This window comes from Protopterus annectens, chromosome 4.part0 (genome assembly GCF_019279795.1).
Source record: "Protopterus annectens isolate FY-2018-M chromosome 4.part0, PAN1.0, whole genome shotgun sequence".
NCBI classification, from domain to species: domain Eukaryota; kingdom Metazoa; phylum Chordata; order Ceratodontiformes; family Protopteridae; genus Protopterus; species Protopterus annectens.
The window spans coordinates 1,584,874,482-1,584,896,861 of NC_056733.1; positions in this window are offsets into that span (position 1 = coordinate 1,584,874,482).

Genomic DNA, 22,380 nt, shown 5'->3' on the forward strand with positions numbered 1-22,380 from the left:
CACTTCCTTAATAGGACATTCAGAATAATTCTGAAAACTTCGTGTTTTTCATTTTTTGTAATTAATTTATTTATTCTTTGTTGACTGGATAAGTCCCACTAGGCTAGTGGCCTCTTTTCAGGGGAGACAAGAAGTGGTTATTTATACTAATATGAGAAATTTGGACAGGACATTGGAAAAAACTTCCCTTACTCTTTCCGATAGATGCCATGGAATCTTTTACACCCACCTGAAATGCCAACAACTCAAGCAGATGGGACCTTGGTTTAACTTCTTATCTGAAGGAAATAAAGGAAGTGAATAATCAGTGTTATAGATGAATTCTGAACAATCAAAAATAATTGTATGCTATACTCCAAGCATGAGGGTGAAACTTTGCCTTAACTTTATCAACCTGACAGAATTCAGGTGTTGGAGTTTGGCATAACGGTTAAGTTGTTTTCCTCACCAGACCCAAGGTACAGGGTTTAATTCTTACCTCTGAGTGAAATTGACTAGGCTTAAAATGTCTTATAAGGGCAGCTAGTCTAGTACTTATCTATAAAGGCAATAGAGAGACTGTGATTGAGTAGTACCGCTAAATATTTGAAGAACTGAAACATTTTAAGACGTTACACCTGTAGAAGAGGGCTCTGCACAATTAGTTGCAACATCATTTATTTTGTTTGTTGTCCCAAACACCATGGGTTTGGTCTTAAGGGATTTAATACTAAGGACTTCCATGGTAAACCAGTAATAAAATTAATTCAGGTAATCATTTAAAGAAATTTTACAACTTGGAGATTTCCTTGACCTAAACACTAGCTATAACATACATCTTCAGAACATTTGCAGCTATTTGGGTTTGAATAGTGTTGATGAACAACAAAAATTGTAGGGATGCTTGTATAAATAGTAAAGGACTAAAACAGGAATATTAATTCTCCTACTAAATTCTATTTATTTTCTGAGAAGAACATAGGAGACTAAGTCAGCAGCTTTGCTAAGATCTATAAATATGATTCCAACTAGCTATTAATCTCACATATTGTTGTAAATTGTATTGGTTAGGAAAACTGGGGGAGGAGAGGTACTGTGTCCCCTCTATGTCTGTGTTGAATATTATTCACAGAACCCATACCTCTCAACTTCTTAGCACAAAATATCTGGACAAAACCAAAATAGTGACAAATTTTAAATATTGCCCTTATAAGTTGGTAGTGTAAAAGGTGTTGTGTTTATAAGTATTTTCTGAAGGATATATAAGGTACTAAATTATTATCGCAACCACATTTCCAACAGGAGAAACGGCTTTTTTATTCCGAGCCGTACTCCTGCCAGAAAATGTAGTCCTATAAAGTTTATCCACGAAAAGTACAAACGTAGAAAGATGTGGTATAAAAGTTTGCTGAAAGAAATGACTTCATGTCTGATAGTCTTGTATCCTTAGGTCACATTACTGTTTTTTTTTTTTTTGAAGCTGTGTTCAACAGAAATGGACAAACTGCTTGTAATGAACAGAACTGGTCCTGAGTGTACTGACATGTCTGGAATTATTGTAATGGCCAAAAGTATTTCCAAATCATTGCAGCTACACAATCTCTGTGAAAAATGTTATGTGACAGAAGTGGCCACGGGCAAGCATGTAATGCAAACTGTTTATGTACTGCAGCAGCGCTGCATCAGAAAAAAAGGTAGAATTTCCAAAAACCTTGACTGCCACTAAAATTGGTCTGCTGCCGTTTCTGGAAACAAAAAAAAAATCCACATTTTACGTACATAACACTGCATCATACTTTTGACTGTTAACAAAACTGTTCACAACACATTGTGCAAGTATACATCTATGTGTTAAACCCGTTTTCAAACAGTGAAGTGCATTCATGACATTAAAAGTTGAGTTGTATAAACCCCAAACAAACCTATAATGTTGTCAGTGTTTCAGATGCCCAAAACTGTAATCCACCCTTTTAAAGGGGCAAAGCTGGACTTCTGTATGGAAATGTTACATTTTGCAGGACAAGCCCATTGTTTTTCTGCACAAGTACGGCTTGAAGAACAGCTGTTTTTCCAGGTGGAAATGTGGTTGCGATAATACGTAAGTACCGAAGTTTGAAACTCAAATGTCTGTACTTATTTAGTGACTTCAGTCCTTAATGATTTGTTAGAAAAAGCATGCATTTTATGAGGAACAGACTTAAAATATGACGCAAAATCTGGACATTTTGTGGAAAGCTGGACAGATAAGAGGTATGGTCACAGATCCACAAGAATAAAATATTCAGCAAATTGTTTACAAATTGAATTTTCCAGTATTATTACCTATGATTTTGGGGATGGAAAAGGTCATAAGGCAGAAACTAATAGAGATGTTTTAGTGAGAATTATGACATATATTTTCCAGAATTAAAGTACTTTTGTAGCGGCCTGGGAAAGATTCAAATATTGGTTAGAGTGATGGAAATAAAGACATTGCCTGCTTTTAAGAATCATGGAAAGCCACAATCTGCTCTGGGTCTGTCGAAACTGAGAATTTTTTTGGTAATTTTTTGCAGTATAAAGATTAATTTGCTGGAAAGTTAAGTTAGTTATGTATATGTCAGAAAATCTTCAAGTGTTTATGCTACTGCACTCACATCAGAAGAGATGACAGTTACTAGAAGCTTAATGCTGTTATTTCTTTAGTTCTTCCAATGAGAATATTGACCCTTCTCTCCAGAAATTTTGGGGTTGTGGAAAAGAAATAGCCATTCTGTTTTAACTGATTCTCTTCAATGGAGCTCTGGAAGGTTGCACTGTAACTTCCAATGGGTGGAGCCTAAGATTTCTACTAAAATCAAATTATGTCTTCACATTTTAAACGAATGTTTGTATCTCTGGAACCATAGGGTTAAAGTATAAATGGCAAAGTCTTCAGCACAAACTACTTTTATAGTGGTAGTATTCTTTAGATTCTAGGTCTTAAACTGGATTTTATAAGTCACGGTAAACATAGTAACTATTAAGTTTGTAATATTTTGCAAACAACTTACAATATCTTAGCAACCACTCAAGTTATACACCACATACTGTTAGAAGCATTTTGTTCATCCACCTGAAAGATTTCATAGGAGGCTAGAAGTTTTGTCTGTGGCTCTTGGTTGTTGAGATTCTTAGAGAAATGTGAACTTTAGGACAACATAATTAAACAACAATTAATATGTCCTTACCTGCACTAGACAGGGGCCAAGCATCAATGCAGTAGTATTGTTCATTATGTAACCTTTAATAGGAAATATTTCAATACATTGTATGCAACATGGTTTTGGAATATCAATGCAAATATTAACAGGCAATATTAGATGCCTGACAGAAACACCTGGAGACATCACTAGTATTTAATGAGTTAAGGAAATAGCTTAACTTTACTGCAAACTGATTAAATTCTTTCATTGGTTTACAATAGTTGTCCCAGTCAGACCTTTTCCCAGTAATTTTTACCTTGCCCTGGCACTGCCCTTTTGTTTGAAGGCATTACATAAAGGTGATGTGATCCATGAGACAATATAGTACTGTGGTCTGTTTTTTGTGAGGAATGACTTCCTCCTGGAAAAATAGAAGTGAATTAAGGGGATATTCCACAGTTGTATCACAACTGTTTTGGGTGAAGGCCTGACTGTAGTTGTTGGCATGAGGTTCTGAAAGAAGAAAATATTGTTAATTCTTAGTAATAGATTTGAAATAGATTATGGAATATGAAGGATGAAGCTTGCCTGAAATTATAAACAATGGTTACTGAGAATTTAGGGAAGAGATGGTGAGTTGGGTCTTTTAACATTACCATAGTCTAGGATGGTGTGTTTACTGGGATCTGCACTGGATTTTGTGGGGCTTGTGGAGTACTATGAAAATGTATAATTTATTAGTTTATTGTTGAGGGAACAGAATGTAGTATGCAGTTCAGCACTCAAAATGCAGTTGTGATTATTTACCATGACAGCACTACAATAAAGGATGGGTTCAATTCCCTTAAAAGTATCATGGGATATTATGCAATGATCTCCACAGATGTCCCACTTTGGTTCACTGTCTGTCATTTTAGAGAAAATGGCTATCAGTGAGCATTGCATCATTTTAGGAATTATATTTCATTTTAAAAGCTCCAAGCTTTTAGCTAGCACTAAGTAAATAGAACATGCACTCTGAATGAGAGGTGTGTCCATAAACCAAAACTTTACTGGATGATTGAATGAATGAGCTGCAGAAAGCTCTTTTTAAATGAAAGGAAGCTGCTTTTTTCTTTAGGATTTGATAAAGGTTCAACAACCGAAATCGCTTATCCAGACAACAGCAGCAGGATTACGTTTTATTTTGTCAATAAAGGAACTGATTTTAACAATTTCAACCATTTTACTTCAGCTTGGGTGGCAGCAGCAGGTTTGCTTTCTACATTTATTTGGTTTCCACGTGTACTGCCTTTGGTGGTGAGCTCAGTAAATCTTTTTGTTTTTGTTATTTTTAGAATTCAGGGGGCAGCACAGTGGTGCAGAGGTTGTTGTTGTCTCATAGCAGGGCCACCTTCTTGTGGGGTCTGCATGTCCTCCATGTATTCATGTGAGTTTTCTGGGTGCTTCAGTTTCTTCCTACATTCCAAAGACATACAGTAGTGGATTGGAAAGTTTAAATTGGCCATAGATGCAATGTGTGCGTGTGTGTGTGTGTGTGTGTGTGTGTGTGTGTGTGTGTGTGTGTGTGTGTGTGCGTGTGTGTGTGTGTGTGTGTGTGTGTGTGTGTGTGTGTGTGTGTGTGTGTGTTATGGAAGAGCAATCATAACAGGGCTAGCTGTCCGGGCGTGAGAACACTGGCTTTTGGTGATGGTCACTGTTGATGTGACACCCCCACCCTGTGTGCAAAAATGGAAAAAGGGGGTTATGAATGGCTGGTAGTCAGAGCTGGATTCAGCACTAGTGGACAGTTGCCTAGGGCCTGCTTGCTGGGGGAGGGGGATGCTGGCCAGGGGGGGGGGTGGGGGCTGCCACAACATTTAATTTTTAATTAAAAAATTAAGTTAAATGTCTATTTTCTTAACAGTGCTCTTCTTTAAGAACGCACTCTGCATCTGTACATGTGTTGACATATGCACATCTACATTCCCACTGCTTCTCTGCATGCATTGACACACACACATTTAAATGTTCCTTTTGGGGGGTTTCTTTTCTGTGCATGGAATTTAAACTTATTTCCTTGCTTTCTGTAATGCCCTAGTTAGGGATGTCAGGTTAGTTGATTAAATTACTCAGGCTCAAACCCTATACCTTGATTATAGGAGACAACAGCCTGAATTCTCTACACCAGCTACCAGACTGGTAAAGGGTTTGAGTGTATTTAGAAGGAACCATGAGTTTTAAGGGAAAAGAAGTTGACTGTACCTCATGTTTTCAATGTGCAGCTGTTTTCTTTAGCAAATGGCCATCAGTATTTGTGATATATATAAGTTGAAGGCAGTGATAGCAGCACAGTAGGTAGTCTACTTGCTTGTGGTGTAGAAGGCTGTGGTTCTACTCCCACATCATGTGGCTGGATTGCTGATACTGTGGTATACTTTAAGGGGGGATGGGGGTGCTCCAGTTCTGAGTGTGTCTTCTTTTGGATGAGATGCCTAGTAACTATGAACCGTTGTCAGTTGGCTGACCATTCTTATTGCAATATTACCAGCTTGCCACTTTTTTTTAATGTAACATAGGCAATTTATTCTTCAAGGGTAGCAGGCACTGAATTTGTAGATGAAATACTGAAATGTAAAGTTGTTTGCCAGCAGCAACCTCTTCATTAGTTACATATCTCTTTTAATGTAGAATTATTCGGATGACATTTACTATATATAAGTTGAAGGCAGTGATAGCAGCACAGTAGGTAGTCTACTTGCTTGTGGTGTAGAAGGCTGTGGTTCTACTCCCACATCATGTGGCTGGATTGCTGATACTGTGGTATACTTTAAGGGGGGATGGGGGTGCTCCAGTTCTGAGTGTGTCTTCTTTTGGATGAGATGCCTAGTAACTATGAACCGTTGTCAGTTGGCTGACCATTCTTATTGCAATATTACCAGCTTGCCACTTTTTTTTAATGTAACATAGGCAATTTATTCTTCAAGGGTAGCAGGCACTGAATTTGTAGATGAAATACTGAAATGTAAAGTTGTTTGCCAGCAGCAACCTCTTCATTAGTTACATATCTCTTTTAATGTAGAATTATTCGGATGACATTTACTTCTGCAGAGATTGTGCATATTGACTGATATTGGTGAATTGTATTGACCAAAGTGACTGGTTTTGTTATTATTGGTTCATACATTTTATTTCATTGCTTACTGGAAAACATTTCAGAACTACAAATTTAAAACACATTGTAACAAGTGGTGCTATCTATATAAGGAATATAATTTAATACAATCAGGAAAGTGAATCAAAGAACACATGAATGTATGTATGGTCCTAAAAATGTGTGCAAGGATCCTATGGTTTACAAAAAGCTCACAGGTAAACTTAATCCGCCAATGGCCAGGTGCATTTTCTTTGAATGTGGGTTTCAATGCCACTTCAAGAGGAGATACGTTTACTGTTTATGTTATGTCTCTCTTTATTCTGAGACTGTATTGTTTTGTTTAGCAATTAAATCCAAACATCTGTAATCACTGTAGAAGTAAAGAGGAAAATAGTATGTACACCGACAAGTGTGACATTGTTTATGTAACTGGAGAGAAATAGCCAAGTAATGGGACATTGGAATGGCTGTGGGGGGGGGGGAGGCACCCCACTCCATTACCCTGTCTGTGCTGGTAGGTGTAAAAGTACAAAGAGTAAACAAGTATGGTAAATGTTTTCTGACAGTAAGTGACAAACCAGAATGCACAGCTACCACAGAGCTTAGTTAGAGATATAAAGAGGAGACAGTGAGCTGTGTGATAAAATAAAATGTGTAATAGAAAACAAGGTGGGTAGAAATAGGAGGTAATTATTGTTAAGAAAAGATAAAAGTTGAATAGATGGGACAGACAAGGAATAATAAAGAAAAAAAGGATTTGATTAGGGGTAGGGAAGGTCATCATGCTAATGGGACAGACTGGAATATAGGAAGAGAGCGATACATTTGTAGATGACTGTAAATGTCAGGCTGGACTACTGAGGCATGCAGGAAGGATTGGACGGGCTCTTCTTCATCCATTCAGAAACATGTTGGGCATTTTATTGTTGTTTGATATACTAATAAGATCATTATTCAGCCAATAACTTAAGATTACTAACTTAAAACAGTAGAACAAAATAATCAATATCAAAATACAGCCAAGAGAAATACATTAGGTTATGATTTTAAGGAACTGAAATGACATGCAGCATAAAAATAATAAATGCAAAATGTCATTGTTCCTCTTAAGGCAACTTTCCTAAGAAAATGCAAAATGTTATTTCCTGTCAAGTTTAACATTTGAAATAATTTCAGATGGATATATGCCACTTAGAAGACTGCAACAGGGCTAGCCACCTGGTGGTATGAGCACTGGTTCTAGATGGTTATTACTGTTGATGTGACTCCTTAACCTCATGTGCAAAAATGGGAGAAAGGGGTTGTCAATGGATGGATGAATGGATATTTGAACTTAGAAGTAATGAATTATCTTAGGAAAGAATAAATCCACACATAGCTCAGTAAGAATAAAGATTGTAGTGAATGGTTTTCAAACCTGATATACTACAACTGTCCTAATAAAGATAAACAAACTTGAGGTTGGTATGTTTAAAACCTTCAGTTTAAGTCAGCTAGGACATTAAGGACAGCAGCAAAACATAGACTCAGTCTAAAAACATCAAAGCTAGTATTTTCCAAATGGATCGGCAGTGTTGAATTTCTGACTACATTTGAGGTAGAAAGAATGAACTGGACCTTAGGTAGTGATTGTTAATGTTAAAGTATTGCAGAATACAGGGAATCTCACAGAACAAGAAGAAGAGTAATCTCAGAATGCTAAACAGATAGGGATTACCTCGATAATATGCATGAGCATAGAAAGACTGCTCACAGATTCACAGACAGGACCCAGGAAGTTAGAACTGGGGAGTCCACCTCTACAAAGAGGTCAGTCACTTGTGGAGTCCCTCAGGGATCAGTCCTTGGACTGCTCCCTTTTGGCATTTACTTCTCAGAAGTCAAGGCCAATGTCAGTGATCTCTGGCTGAAAAATTTGCAGATGATTGCAAATTATGAGCTGTCATTGAATCTCACACTGACACAAATGTTCTCCAGGAGGGGCTGACACAGACAAACAACTGCTGTCAGAGCCATGGACTAAAACTAAATGCCAAGAAATGCATAATAGTATCCTTTGTGATGTCATCCATCCCTGGTAACTATCATATTAACAGCACACCCCTTAGAGTTGACCCAGTAGTCAGGGACTTAGGGACACACATAGATAGTAATCTAGCCTTTGGCCATTACATGTCTTTAGTGGTGAGGAAATCATTCTTTGTTGCACAACTTATAAACAAATGTATGGCATCTAAGTCTAAGGAAGTCATTGTTCCACTGTATTCAGCATTCATCAGACCTATCATTGAGTACAATGCCCCCTATGGTATTTTCCTAACCGGGCATATCCAACAATTGGAATATCCACAGAGATTTCTCACTAAAAGAATACAGGGCATAAGTAAAATGTCTTATGCAGACTGCCTCAAAGCCCTATCCTCGTATTCTGTCTCCTACAGACTTTTGAGGAGAGATCTATGCCTGGCATACAGGGCATTGTCAGACCCCACTCTAATAGGCCTCCTGCATATCTACAAAACTAACAGCACCAGAACTACCCATTCTAAAGACTTAAACCTTGCCTGTGATATAAATAGGACCTGCTGGACAGCTAGGTATGTATCCCAGAGATTACCCCCTCTATGGAACAGGCTATCCATCCATGTGAAGCAGAGTTCTTCCCTAACTCAATTCAAATGTAACTTGGACAACTGGATGGGAAACTGGAAATTCATCCCTGGTTTGGCACCTATGTCTCCAATGAACACAGGTAACTTGCAAATGGTTCATCTCCCAGGCCCATGCTTACACTTATCAGGGGTATCAGAACTTGTCAGAGATTTGGAATGCACGGCTAGGCTTAAAAAGGCCTTTGTGGTCATTAGCCTAGTAAACACTTATGAACCTATGGTAGTCAAGAAAAGCTGGCTCTATTTGCAGATTATATTATTTTATTCCTGATAAAACCTGAAAAGGACATTTTAGTGTTGTGGAACATTTTGAGACAGCTAAAATAAGGGCAATAGCTGTAAATTATGTGCCCATGCACAAATTGGTTCAGAAAAATCCATATTTATGGCAACATAATGAAATGAAGTACTTAGGAGTATGGATTAAAAATTATTCCAGTGTAGTGGATAAGGATATGTGGGGAGAGACTAAACAAAAGATAATACAAAAATTGAGAAAATGGATGCTTTGTTATATGGATATGGATAGTAAGATACAAGCAGTTAAAATGTTTTTAGTCCTTTTAGTCTTATGCACAGGTCAGGCATATTTTTATGAACCAGAGGAGAAGTTGTGGATAGCAATTAATAAAAAGATGAAGGATTTTATCTGGGAGGGGAAGATGGCAAGAGTCAAGTGGAATAAGCTGATTCTTCCAATAGAACAAGGTAGATTGGGATTACCCAATTTGAACGGGTATTTTAGAGCTACACATTTAAGGCTCCTATACATAACACAAGCAGAAACCTATAATTCAAAGTGGAAAGGGATGATGATGAAATGGGGGGAAGCTCAAGAAACAAGGAAAGACTGGTATTTTGGATGCAGATCTTTAATGAGAATAACTGTAATCATACAGAATATTATATTTCTAAAGTAGCAGAAAGTATTCTAAGAATTAAGCCAACATGGGAATGGAGAAAGAAGATTCTGCTGATAGGGATGCAGACAGTAGGCAATAGGGGTCTGGAATTTATTTGAGAAACCAAGGTGTTGATAGCAAATAACTAGAGAAGGAAAGGTAATAGAATTGGAAGATGCCAAGAATTTATTTGGACTGCAGGCTAGAGATTGCCTTCCCTATCAAGGATTCATATCAGAGTATAGGCAAAGAGAAAGACATAGGGGGGTCCTAAATGTTATACCAGCACTGGTAAACATTTTTAGTAGAATCTAGAACAGAAGCTGCTGTTAAAAAAGGAATACTTAGTACAGTGTAGAAAATATTGCATGGTAACTGTAAGAATCAATCAGAGGAGGTTAGAAAGGATTGTGAAGAGAGACTGGATAAGCAGTTCACAAAGAAACAATGGGGGGGGGGGGTATATGTATGTCTCCAAAATATACAACAAAATTGAGAAAATTTTGGATTTTTGCTTAGAAATGTTTACATATGTATTTTTATACCCCAAGTAGACTTCAGAGAATGTTCCCTCAGGTAGACAGCAAATGTTGGGGGTGTGATGGGGAAGAAAGAGGTAACTGGGAACATATTTTCTAGGAGTGTAATGAGTTGGCAGACTTTAAAGATTCCCTGCAGACTACTCTATCAGGGATACCAGGCGAGCGATTTGGTGTATCTAGGGAAATTATTTTTCTGAGCTATGATGCAGAATCGGAATTCCCTAGACATACTAAGGCCTTGCTGAGTCTAATTATGGTGGCTGCCAAAAAATCAATTACTAGAAAATGGAAATCAAAGTCTAAACCAAATGTACTAGATGGAGTGGATGTAGTAATAGAGATAAAACAAATGGAATCGGGATCTTTAGAAAAGGGGAGGAGCAAATTACATAGAAAAAATGGGAATTGGTTGAACAATACACACACAGGAGGAGTGAGGTTTAAAAAAGGCAGGATTTAAATGAAATATCTAATGTCTGACTGACAATTATTGGGTAGATTATAAGTGATGCACAATGTTTGCAACTAAGATTATGTCAATATGGTTTGTTTTTATTTATATAAATATATGATTGCCTGTGTCACAAGTGATAATTTAATAAAGATGTTTCTTGTTTAAAAAAAGAATGCAAGTCCATCTGTAATTCATAAAATGAAAAATACCAATCAGGAGTATCATCAAATTGTAATTTCTGCAATACTCCCTTAACCTCTGCATAGTTCTTAAAGGAGACTAAGGGGTATCAGTTTCCCTTTTCCAGCAGTTTTATTGAAAATGCAAACTGCAGAAAGTATACATTCATTTTAATTTTTTTTTTTACTCAAAAGTTTTCATTATTATTTTTTCAAATATAACTAATATCTTAATATAGATTTCAAATAAATTTAAACAAGAGAAAAAAAAAAGTATATACATTATTTACATTTGGCCTGAAATTATATTTATACAGAAATCGTTCTGATTCAACATATTTAAATATTAGTCACAAAATTTTTAGGAAGAGTCAGAGTTCATTTTTAAAGTCTCAGTAAGGGATACAATCTTTCTCTACAGATTGTTGCTCCATCATTTGGGTAAATCCTCATTTCTTTGATTTTGATTTCCAATATTGTTGTTTGTTTAATAATGTTAAAAACTCATCAAAGGTAGGAGCAGAGTTGGATTTCCATTTTCTGGAGATGCATTTCCCAGCAACAGCTAGGATTGTCCATAGTAAATACATATTTTCTTTTTTTATTTCTAAGTTTTCATTTACATTCAGCAAAATTAAAACTTTAGTTAGAACAAATGAATCTGTAAATATGACTTGTAAAAAATGTTGTTATCTTTCCAGTATTTTTCAACAAAAATACAATCATGAAAAATATGTATCCAGTCTGCTTTACAATTCTGTAAACATCTCCAGCAAGTAGTCTTATTGGAATAACTCAGATTGGTTAGTTTATCAGGTGTATAAAATGCTCTATGCATAAATTTCCATGTGTAGATTCTCCAAAATTGTGTGTTAGATGTTAATTTAATTGAAAGCAACATGTTAGTTTTGCTTTCCAAGGATATATTTAATGAATGTCCTTTAGTAATGTAATTCCAAAATTTCTGCTGAGGACTAGCATTATAGCTTATTAGAATTTTATATAATCTAGAGGTTGCATTTTCCATATTATGATTATAAATAATTTCATTTAAATATTTTATAAATTTAGGTTAATTCTTAAAGGAAGAATTATTAATCATTATCATTCTGCATAGGTCTCGTGAGTATGTTAATACACTTTGAAGCACTAGCCAGTCGGATGAAAGCAGGTCATATTTACTCATTATGTACTGGATATATGTCACTTTTTGATTGTTAATACAATGTTTACAACATATAAAATTCTTTGTTTCCCATGTATTAATGACATTCTATTATTAAAGAATTGTTTTGTAATGCTGAAAGGTATTAGTAGATCTAACCATATCTATATTAGCATTAATACATTTTCTAAATCAATTGAACATAGAATTCATAAAATTTAGTTTAGTAGGTTTTATCAAGTTATATTGTAAGCTGATACACAAGATATGCCATAACTTGTTGGATTGATCAGATTACATAAAGTTTTGTAGTATGTGATTTTCATTTAGAAATATAGTAAAATGTAGTGATTTCCAGCTAGCTAGAAGAGTAGTTTGAATCTATCCAATTTTTGATCATTTTGAAAATTGAAGCTTTTATATATGTTTCTATATCTGGGAAGTTGATCCCTCCCTCTTCCCATGGTCTAATATGGTAAGTGTAAGCTATTCTGTTTCTATTAGGGTGCCATAGAAATTTTAGTGATAATGCATTTAAAATTTTCAAGAGCTGTTTGTCTGGTATTATGGGAATAGCTTGAGCTATATATAACATTTTTGGAAGTAATATTTTTACTAATTGCAATCTATCTTCATAGGTTATATACATTTTATTCCACTTATCCACATAATTTTTCATTATTTTTATGATGTTATTGTAACTTGTGGTTAAGGTTTCTTCTGTATTTTTACATAAAGTAATACCTAAATAGTTTAAAGTGGGTATTTGTTTGCCAGTTATATGATCCCCATCTACTAGAAATTCCCCATTTTTGTTTAATGCTATGAAGTTAGATTTTGTTTTATTAAAGTGGAGACCTGAAATTATATAAAAATTTTCAACCTATTTATCTAATTCTTTTAAAGAATTTTTTTGATTTATGTAAAGTAAGGAGCACATCATCAGTAAGTAACATTATTTTAGAATTGTATTGACCATATATATTAATACCTTTTATTTTAGAGTTGTCACATATTAAAGGGGCAAATATTTCCATTGCTAGTGCAAACAAAATGGGAGACATAGGGCAAAGGTCCTAATTTTACATATGCTAGATTATTGTTGTAAATATTTTTTAACAGAGTAATAAAAGAGAAAGGAAAATCATAAAGTTCTAAGACTTTAAATAAATAGCCCATTTTAAGGAATCAAAGGCTTTTTCTATATCTAGTGCAATTATTAGGGCTTTTTGATTCTCTCTATTCAATATATCAGTAAGTGTTAATATCCTTTGTATGTTATCATATGTGTGTCTATTGTGTATAAATCCAGTCTGATCTTCATTTATAATATGGGTCAAATATTTTTTTTATTTCTGTTAACTAGTATAAACATGAACATTTTATAATCATTGTTAAGAAGAGATATTGATCTATAAGAGCTGCAGTGTATAGGATCTTTGTTCTCTTTTATAATGGGTATGATTAAGGAATATTTCCATGATGGTGGCATTGTGTTTTTAATTTTAAATTGTTGATATATGAATGAATGCACAGTAAGTAATATTAACTTTGTAATTAAATCACCCCTACTACTGCTAGATTTTATAAAGACATAAAATTAGCTGAACATTGTCACTATGGCTTCTAAGTTCCCTGACAAACTGCCTTCATTTAGCTAATCAGTGACCTTCATCTGCACTACTAGCTTAAAGTTTATTTTTCAACTGAAATAGTAGCATGGTTTGGCTTCCTTAGTAATCATCTCTTAGGTAGAATGTGAACTATGTAGTATGAAGTCATTTCAATTTTAGATAGCTTCAAAAACAGTGAAATAGGTCAAACAGGAACACCTTTCTCTGGTTACTGCATAAAGACCATTAAGCAGTCATCCAATCTAGAGACTGCAGTCTTGAAAACCAATGGTTTTGAACTCATAGCATAGAGTCTTAGTCTGATTTTAGAGTTACCACAGCAAAAGGGCAGTTAGTTTTACTTTGCTAAAACACAAATGCTAATCCTTTTCTAATTAATGAACAGTAACATCTAACTGAAGTTGTCATTGGACCGACATATGAAAAAAGTACAGCAAGCACTGCATAGTATTTACCAAAGGTAGCACTGGTTACAAAGTGAGCTTAATACAGGAAGCAAAGCCCTCAGATCAGTCAAAAACATAAAACCTTTCTTAAATAATAAAATAATTGAAGTCAGTGATGTTCCATTATTATCATTATTACCCATTTAAAACTCTTCCTGTTCTGTGTGCTTTGCAGGCAGATTCTATGGGAAGCCTCGGTGGGAATTCTAGTATTAGGTGGATTATTTTGCACAAAGCTTCGGTATTACAGTCTATAAATAAGAGTGTAAAAAATGCTTATTTTAATATGACTGCTCTATGTATTCCACTAGTGTTCACCATCATTGTATTGGGGTATCCTGAAGTAGCAACATGACCTTTTTGATTTCCCCTTGTATAATAAATGTGGAACTCTGTGATACTGATTCAGTTCTTGCCCTAGACTACTGCTAAATAGTTCACTGGTTACTGCTGTAGTCCAAACAGACCTTTACTGAAACCATGATATAAAGTTTAGATTACAGTAATCTGTCTTGCACTGCCCTTCTCAGAGTGAGCTGTAGAAGTATTCACTTACAGTAGAAGTAAGTGACGAGTAACTCCAATATGACAGAAGTTGACTGATCTGTCTCATGTTTTGTATGCTCAACTAAAGCTCAGCATTTGCCTAATGGATACAAAAAGTAGCTTTAAATTAGCTTTGTGAAATGTCATATAAAAAGATTTTAACTTCTGTATGTCAGAGATATTATCTCCTGCTTAGTAAACTCATCTTTCCTTCAGTTTAACTTGGCAGTTAGTAGTGTGCCTGTGTATGCTGATGGAGTCACACAGATTACTTCGCTCCTCTCCTGATCCCATTCCTGACCACCCCTGGGTTGTTTCTCTTTTTATATATGCAGCTCCTCCCCATATTACCTAATTTCTGCCAAAAATACCTAACACTCAAAAATATTGTAAATCATATTTATTATGAAAAACTATTTATATTCCTCACTGAATTTATATATGGAACCTTAACACAAATTGTCTACACATCTCAATAAGGATAAAAAATAAGGAATTAGGACTACTTATATTACAACAAACCAAGTAAGTATTACCAATTTTCAATTTCCCAAAATTAGAAAACAGATACACATACTGCATCTTCTCTGAAGCATACAAAATGCTAATTCCAGATAGCTTATCCAAGTAAATACTTGCAAAAAGGAGGCAGAAGCTATAGCATACTCAATAATCATTCTTATAAACACATCTTTAAAAAAAAACTACATACCCTTTATTTGGAAATAAACTTAATATTAAACCCAGTCACAAGCCCAACACTTCCAGTGACATCACTAACTACAGTCCCATTGTTATATAATCACCACGGTCTAAAATACTAGAAAAATACATACTCAAACAACTTATTTATTATTTAATCGCAAATAACCTATTTTCCCCAACTTGATAAGACTTTTACCCCAAAAGCAACGCAAAAACGAATTCAATTACATTCATCAACATTTTCATAGAACATAATCAAGGCCATTTGGTCTCCCCAGTATTTCTTGATTTATCCAAAGCATCTAACACAGTCTCACACCAGATACTTCTCAGTAGGATATCTTCCCTTAATATCAGCAAAGACACAATCCTATAGATTCATAGTTACTTAACAAAACAGATCCCAAGAAGTTCAGTAGAAATATACTTACTTCAGTTTCTTTCCTGTAACTGCAGGAGATTCTCAAGGGTTGATCCTGGGACCACTGTATTCAACATCTTTACAGTGGTACATATAAAAGGGCCCCTAACTCAAAACTGATTCAGTATGCTGATGACACTCCAATCTGCTCTTCAAAAACTCTGTCTCAATTTGAATATCAAACTAACAAGTGCTACATAGCATCAAAAGATACCTAAATTAATTTTGGCTAAGACTAAATGTCAATAAGGCTAAAATGATTCACTTTTCCACAACTCCTCAATACAGCAACCAGCTCAGACAAATCAGTATCTCATGCATTGCACAAAAACGTATTGAACAGGTATAACAAACCAAACTATTTGGCAATATCATTGATTACAAACTCAGGGTTTGATCATCACATCAATTTAGCAATATCTAAACTACACAAGAAACTTGGCATGCTATACAGAGCAAAACCTTACCTAAATGAAAATGCCCAGTAACTAACCACAAAAGCTCTTTTCTTCCAATCTTACTTTATGGCTCAACGATACTAATTAATCTTAATAAAATCCAGCTTGACAACCTTGAACAAACCTACAACAAAGTAGCTAATGTCCCAAACAGAACACATCACTGCTTAGCTTTAACTCAACTGCACTTGCTAAACCTACAGAATAATCTTATATTGTCACAACTAAAATTTATTCACTAAATAATTCACAACCCCAACAAATATCCAGCACTAATGGACTTGGTTAAACCTTATATACCCACTAGACATCTGAGATGTCAATACAAAAATCTTTCCTCTACTACTAAATATTTCAGTCATCCTGGTGACTGTCTATGTTCTATATGCTTTGCTAAATTTTGGAATTTTCTCTCGTTTGGAATCAGATTTGAAACTAACATTAAAGCAGTCTTACAACTAATCAGATAATCAGAAATAATGCTCATTGTCTTTGCATAAAGTAATAACACTTTCTCCATCAGTCTGTTTCCTACTATCCTTCTACTCTTGTCGAACTTCTATAAATGTTTTACATTTAAACTTTGAAATGCTATTACATTAATTTCTCTCATCTATATTCCTTATAGTTACTAAAGCAGTATATTAAATTCAATTATATCTATTCTTTTTTTAATTTCTTGTGACTGTATCCTGAACATATTTACCTTTTATAAAACTGTGAAAAAACAAAACAAAATTCACAGCAGCTTCCAAATAAAACTTGTAATCCACAAAATGAAGCAGCTTTTCAGGCAAAACAATAAAGCCCTGAGCAGGGCAAGCTTAGAAAATTGTAAAAAAAACCACGGATGGCTCAGCACACTTCAGTTCACTTTATTCCACAGAAACACAGCACATTAACGCTCCACCATACGTTTTCATTTTAAAAATCACTTCCTCAGATGTGGGCTGTTCAAACTACTAGTGCTTTTTAACCAAAAACCTTTCTTGTTGCATTTCTCTGTGTTGTCACGATAAAACACATTTAATGTTACAAGGTTTGATGAATAAATATGTATGAATAAAAATATGTTTTAAATAAAAGTTTTTGGTTTTAAACTAAATTAACTTTTCAATTAATTCATTAAAGTAATCAATGTAATTAAGTGAATGGTATAAACACACTAGTAGTTTGAACAGCCCACATCTGAGGAAGTGATTTTTAAAATGAAAACGTATGGTGGAGTGTTAATGTGCTGTGTTTCTGTGGAATAAAGTGAACTGAAGTGTGCTGAGCCGTCCGTGGGTTTTTTCATAATTCTCTAAGCTTGCCCTGCTCAGGGCTTTATTGTTTTGCCTGAAAAGCTGCTTCATTTTTTGGATTACAAGTTTTATAAAACTGTATTATTTCCTGGAGATTTTTTCACACGGGTCTTTTTGACTCAGGCATCCTATCCTAGTTAACAAACAAACAAGCAAAACCAATCAATCATGTTTTTCTAAATCACACAAGACAGTCAAATCATTATTATATGTAAGTTTTAAGTATGACCAAATACTGCACCCAGGCATGTGGTTATCACACAACCAATATCCTCAAGTGTTGTAATATGCTTATAAATTAGTGATGTTTGTGCTATGAATCAGTATGTGAAGAAAAATATATTAGTTTTCTATTATCATCAAATAATGGAGATGTATAAATTAGTTCCTTTTAAATATTTATAATGTCTTCTTCTCCTTCTGCTTTCGGCTGCTCCCATTAGGGGTTGCCACAGCGGATAAACTATTTCCATTTCTTCCTGTCCTCTGCATCTTGCTCTGTCACACCAACCACCTGCATGTCCTCTCTCACCACATCCATAAACCTCATCTTAGGCCTTCCTCTTTTCCTGTTACCTGGCAGCTTCATCCTTAGCATCTTTTTCCCAATATACTCTGCATCCCTCCTCAGCACATATCCAAACCAACGTAATCTTGCCTGTCTAGCTTTGTCTCCAAACCTTCCAACCAGGGCTGATCCTCTAATATACTTATTCCTAATCCTGTCCATCCTTGTCACACCAAGTGCAAATCTTAACATCTTCAACTCTGCCACATCAAGCTCTGACTCCTGCCTTTTTGTCAGTGCCACTGTCTCCAACCCATATAACATAGCTGGTCTCACTACCCTCTTGTAGACCTTCCCTTTCACTCTTACTGGCACTCGTCTGTCACAAATCACTCCTGACACGCTTCTCCACACACTCCATCCTGCCTGTACTCTCTTCTTCACCTCTCTTCCACACTCACCATTACTCTGAACTGTTGATCCCAAGTACTTAAACTCATCCACCTTCACCACCTCTACTCCCTGCATCCTCACCATTCCTCTATCCTCCCTCTCATTCACACACATATATTCTGTCTTAGACCTGCTGACCTTCATTCCTCTTCTCTCTAGAGCATATATCCACCTCTCCAGGGTCTCCTCCACCTGTTCCCTACTCTCACTACAGATCACAATGTCATCTGCAAACATCATAGTCCACAGGGACTCCTGTCTGATCTCATCTGTCAACCTGTCCATCACCATTGCAAATAAGAAAGGGCTCAGAGCTGATCCTTGATGTAATCCCACCTCCACCTTAAATGCATCCATCACTCCCACCGCAGACCTCACCACTGTCACACTACTCTTGTACATATCCCGACTTCCTCATACAATACCACAACTCCTCTCTAGGCACCCTGTCATATGCTTTCTCTAAGTCCACAAAGACACAACGCAACTCCTTCTGACCTTCTCTGTACTTCTCCATCAACACTCTCAGAGCAAAGATCGCATCTGTAGTGTTCTTTCCTGGCATGAAACCATACTGCTGATCACTAATCATCACCTCCCTTCTTAACCTAGCTTCCACTACTCTTTCCCATAACTTCATGCTGTGACTGATCAGTTTAATCCCTCTGTAGTTACTACAGCTCTGCACATCACCCTTATTCTTAAAAATTGGTACCAAAACACTTTTTCTCATTCCTCAGGCATTCTCTCACTTTCCAAGATTTCATTAAACAATCTAGTTAAAAACTCCACTGCCATTTCACCTAAACACCTCCATGCTTCCACAGGTATGTCACCTGGACCGACAGCCTTTCCATTCTTCATCCTCTTCATAGCTATCTTTACTTCCTCCTTGCTAATCCACTGCACTTCATGATTCACTATCTGCACATCATCCAACCTTGTCTCCCTCTCGTTCTCTTCATTCATCAACCCCTCAAAGTACTCTTTCCATCTGCTCAACACACTCTCCTCGCTTGTGAGTACATTTTCCTCATTATCCTTTATCACCCTTACCTGCTGCACATCTTTACTAGCTCGGTCCCTCTGTCTAGCCAATTGGTACTGGTCCTTTTCTTTCTCCTTAGTGTCCAACCTTTCATACAACTCTTCATATGCCTTATCCTTAGCCTTTGCCACCTCTCTCTTTGCCATGCACCTCATCTCCTTATACTCTTGTCTACTTTCTTCATCTCTCTGACAATCCCACTTCTTCTTCACCAACCTCTTTCTCCGTATATTCTCCTGTACTTCTTCAGTCCACCACCAGGTCTCCTTGTCCTCCTTCCTCTTTCCAGATGTTACATCAAGCACCTTTCTAGCCATCTCTCTTACTAGCTCTGCTGTAGTTACCCAGCTATTTGGTAACTCTTCACTGCCACCCAATGCCTGTCTTAACTCTTCCCTGAACTCCACCAGACAATTACCTTTTTTCAATTTCCACCATTTGATCCTTGGTGCTAACCTCACACTCATCCTCCACTTCTTGATCACCAATGTCATCCTACAAACTACCATCCTGTGCTGCCTAACTACACTTTCCCCTGCCACCACTTTACAGTCTCCAATCTCCTTCAGACTGGCCCTTCTACATAAGATATAATCCACCTGTGTGCATCTTCCTTCACTTTTGTATGTCACTCTATGCTCCTCCCTCTTGCTAAAATACGTATTCACCACAGCCATGTCCATCCTTTTCGCAAAATCCACTACCATCTGACCTTCTGCATTCCTTTGCTTAACACCATACCTACCCATCACTTCCTCATCCCCTCTGTTCCCTTCACCAACATGCCCATTGAAATCTGCTCCAATCACCAGTCTCTCACCCTTGGGTACAGTCATCACCACTTCATCGAACTCACTCCAGAATTTTTCTTTCTCATCCATCGCACTCCCAACTTGTGGAGCATATGCACTAACAACATTCAACATTACACCATCAATTTCCAGCTTCATAAACATCACTGTATCTGACACTCTTTTCACCTCCAAAACACTCTTAGCATACTGTTCCTTCAGGGTAACCTCTACGCCATTTCTCCTCCCATCCACACCATGATAAAACAATTTGAACCCACCTCTGATACACCTAGCCTTGCTCCCCTTCCTTCTGGTCTCTTGCACACACAATATACCAACCTTCCTTCGGTCCATCATATCAGCTAGCTCTCTCCCTATATCAGTCATACTGCCAACATTCAAAGTTCCATCCCTTACTATCACAGTCCTAGCCTTTACCTGCCTTCGGGCATGCCTTCCCCCTCTTCTCCTCCTTCGGCCAACAGTAGCCCAATTTCCACCAGCACCCTGTTTGCTAACAATACTGGTGGCAGTCATTGTTAACCACAGCCTTGACTGATCCGGTATGTATATCTGTACCGTTGTCCACATGTATGATTTGGCAAAATTTTACACCAGATGCCCTTCCTGATGCAACCTTCCCCATTTATCCGGGCTTGGGACCGGCACAAAGAAATGCACTGGCTTGTGCATCCCCAGTGGCTGGGTTAAATATTTATAATGTAAATACTAGCAAAATATCTTTTATTACCATTTATAAAGTGCTATAATATTTTGTAACAGTGACACTAATGAGGAGCAATTTTAAATAGGGTATTATCCTTTAAGTTAAACTGAAGTCCTGCAACCCCTGTCAAATTAGTTATTTGTTAAGGAACTTACTTCCCCCAAGGTATGTACTGTGGGTAAACTTCCTTCTCCTTATTGATTCCTCTGTAATACTTCATGTTACATTGGTTACATGCAGTAATAAATGGGGGACAACTGAGTAAAATGTTTCTTTTTTGGAGAAATTAGTCCAGCTTCAATTTTTTATCATGATAATTGGCTCATATACCTGTTCTGGTGCCATAGAAGGTAAAGCTCTGGCTTCAGTCACTTTCAACTAGTAGATAGATAGATAGATAGATAGATAGATAGATAGATAGATAGATAGATAGATAGACAGATAGAACTTTCTGTAATATGGAGGTACTTTCTACTGCTGGTGGAATTGGAGAAGTGTTTCATTTCATCAAGCATTATATGCCTTGTTTCTTCAAAGCAAGTAGATTTCTAAGAGGTGACAAAAATGTTAAATTCTTGTTAAAACATTCACACCGACAAAGTTCATATTCTTGATATGAATATTGCTACTGGCCTGAACTGTTTACATGTTTCCCAGTGAGGCTAAAATAGGGGAATAGTTTAGATGTTTAGGTATTTCCTGGTGAAATAAACTAGAGGAACACTATCTCTGTTGAAATGTTATATTGCTTTTTTTACGCAGTTGCTCATTTTCAGGTGCAATGTTATATGTGGATACTTCTGATCAGTACACTTGTTTTATGTACTACTTAACGTGTCTGTCTTATGTTATTCTGTGTCATAAATCCCATTGAGTTCTTTGTGGCTTTTTACATGGATTACTGAATTAGTGCACTCCAAGTGTTTTTTTATTTTTGTTCTCACAAATTTATGGGCTTACTGTCAAGCTGAATTACTTCTGTTTTAAAATCTACTTCATGCATTTTGGACTAGCATTTTGTAAAGAACATTCTATGTCCTGGCAGGTAAGTAGGCAGACAATTAAATAAAGCATGCACATTAATCTATGCTACCTCATAAACAGGATGAAGACATGGTAAATACAACAAACTAGGCAACATAA